Below are 2,565 nucleotides of genomic sequence, written 5' to 3'. Positions count from 1 at the left end.
TGGGTTTGGTGGATGCCAGGAGAACACTACCTGCCCAAATGCATTGTGCCAACTGTAAAGTTGAATAATGGTCTGCGGCTGTTATTCAAGACCCCTTGACCTTTTCCACATTTAATTACGTTACAGCCTTATTCTGAAATTGATTAAATGAATGTTTTTCATCATCAATCGATACACAATACCCCATAATGACAAAGCAAAAATAGGCATTTAGAATTTTTTGCAAATGTATTAAAAATAAAAGCAGAARTTCCTTCATTAACATAAGTATTCAGACCTTTGCTAGAAGACCCAGGTTCATCCTGTTTTCATTGATCATCCTTGACATGTTTCTACAACTTGATTGGAGTCCACCTGTGGTAAATTCAATTGATTGGACATGATTTGGAAATGCATACACCTGTCTATATAAGGTCCCACTGTTAACAGTGCATTTCAAAGCAAAAACCAAGCCATAAGGTCGAAGGAATTGTCCATAGAGCTCCGAGACAGGATTCTGTCGAGGCACAGATCTTGGGAAGGGTACCAAAAAAAATCTGCAGCATTGAAGGTCCCCTAGAACACAGTGCCCTCCATCATTCTTAAATGTCCGGCCACACTGAGCAATTGGGGGAGAAGGGCCTTGGTCAGGTAGGTAACCAAGAACACAATGGTCACTCTGACAGAGTTCCAGAGTTCCTCTGTGGAGATGGGAGAACCTTCCAGAAGGACATCCCTCTACAACACCCCACCAATCAGGCCTTTGTGGTAGAGTGGCCAGACGGAAGCCACTCCTCAGTAATAGGCACATGACAGACCACTTGGAGTTTTCCAAAAGGCACTTAAGGACTCTCAGACCATGGTAAACAAGATTCTCTGTTCTGATGAAACCAAGATTGAACTCTTTGGCCTGAATGTCAAGCATCATGGCTGGAGAAAACCTGGCACCATCTCTACGGTGAAGCATGGTAGTGGCAGCATCATGCTGTGGGGATGTTTTTCAGCGGCAGGGACTGGGAGACTAGTCAGGATCGAGGGAAAGATGAATGGAGAAAAGTACAGAGAGATCCTTGATAAAAACCTGCTCCAGARCGCTCAGTACCTCAGACTGGGGCAAAGGTTCACCTTCCAACAGGACAATGACACTAAACACACAGCCAAGATAAGTCTCTGAATGTCCTTGAATGGCCCAGCCAGAGTCCGGACTTGAACCCGAAATAACATTTCTGGAGAAACCTGAAAATAGCTGTGCAGCGATGCTCCTCATCCAACCTGACAGAGCTTGAGAGGATCTACATGGGAGAAATGGGAGAAACTCCCCAAATACAGGTGTGCCAAGATTGTAGCGACATACCCAAGAAGACTGTAGTCTGTAATCGCTGCCAAAGGTGCTTCAACAAAGTACTGAGTAAAGGGTCTGAATACTTATGTAAATGTAATATTTCTACAGACCTGTATTTGCTTTATCATTATGGAGTATTGTGTGTAGATGGATGAGGGGGGRAAAACTATTTAATACATTTTAGAATAAGGCTGTAACGTAACAAAATGTGGAAAACGTCAATAATTTCTGAATGCACTGTATATACACTACCGTTCAAAAGTTTGGGGTTGCTTAAAAATGTCCTTGTTTTTGAAAGAAAAGCTATTTTTTTGTGCATTAAAATAACATCAAATTGATCAGAAATAGAGTGTAGACATTGTTAATGTTGTAAATGACTATTGTAGCTGGAAATGGCAGATTTTTTTTTCTCAAGCTAGAAACTCTAATGTACTTGTGCTCTTGCTCAGTTGTGCACCGGGGCCTCCCACTCCTCTTTCTATTCTGGTTAGAGCCAGTTTGCGTTGTTATGTGAAGTAAGTGGTACACAGCGTTGTATGAGATCTTCAGTTTCTTGATAATTTCTCGCATTGAATAGCCTTCTTTTCTCAGAACAAGAAAGTACTAACGAGTTTCAGAAGAAAGGTCTTTGTTTCTGGCCATTTTGATCCTGTAATCGAACCCACAAATGCTGATGCTCCAGACACTCAACTAGTCTAAAGAAGGCCAGTTTTATTGCTTCTTTAATCAGCACAACAGTTTTCAGCTGTGCTAACATAATTGCAAAATGGTTTTCTAATGATCATTTAGACTTTTAAAATTATACACTTGGATTAGCTAACACAACGTGCCATTGGAACACAGGAGTGATGGTTGCTGATAATGGGCCTCTGTACGCCTATGTAGATATTCCATTAAAAAATCAGCCAAGACCTCAGAAAAATAATTGTAGACCTCCACAAGTCTGGCTCATCCTTGGGAGCAATTTCCAAACGCCTGAAGGTACCACGTTCATCTGTACAAACAATAGTACGCAAGTATTATTAATTTAACCACATGGGACCTTAAACCGCCAGCCCCCGTTCAATAAACCCGCTCAAGAAAGGAGGAACCGAATTCTGGGGGGTTGTTGTCCCCCCTGTGGGTTTCTGTCCTCCCTAGAGAGAAAACCCGTTACCCTTTTTGGTGGCGAAAAAGTTGGCCAAGTCAATCCCCAAGGAACAACACGAAGGACGCTTGTGGAAGAATGCCTGGAGAAAAAACAG

This window comes from Salvelinus sp. IW2-2015, unplaced genomic scaffold (genome assembly GCF_002910315.2).
Source record: "Salvelinus sp. IW2-2015 unplaced genomic scaffold, ASM291031v2 Un_scaffold4318, whole genome shotgun sequence".
Lineage (NCBI taxonomy): Eukaryota > Metazoa > Chordata > Actinopteri > Salmoniformes > Salmonidae > Salvelinus > Salvelinus sp. IW2-2015.
Note: the sequence above shows the minus strand (reverse complement) of the source record.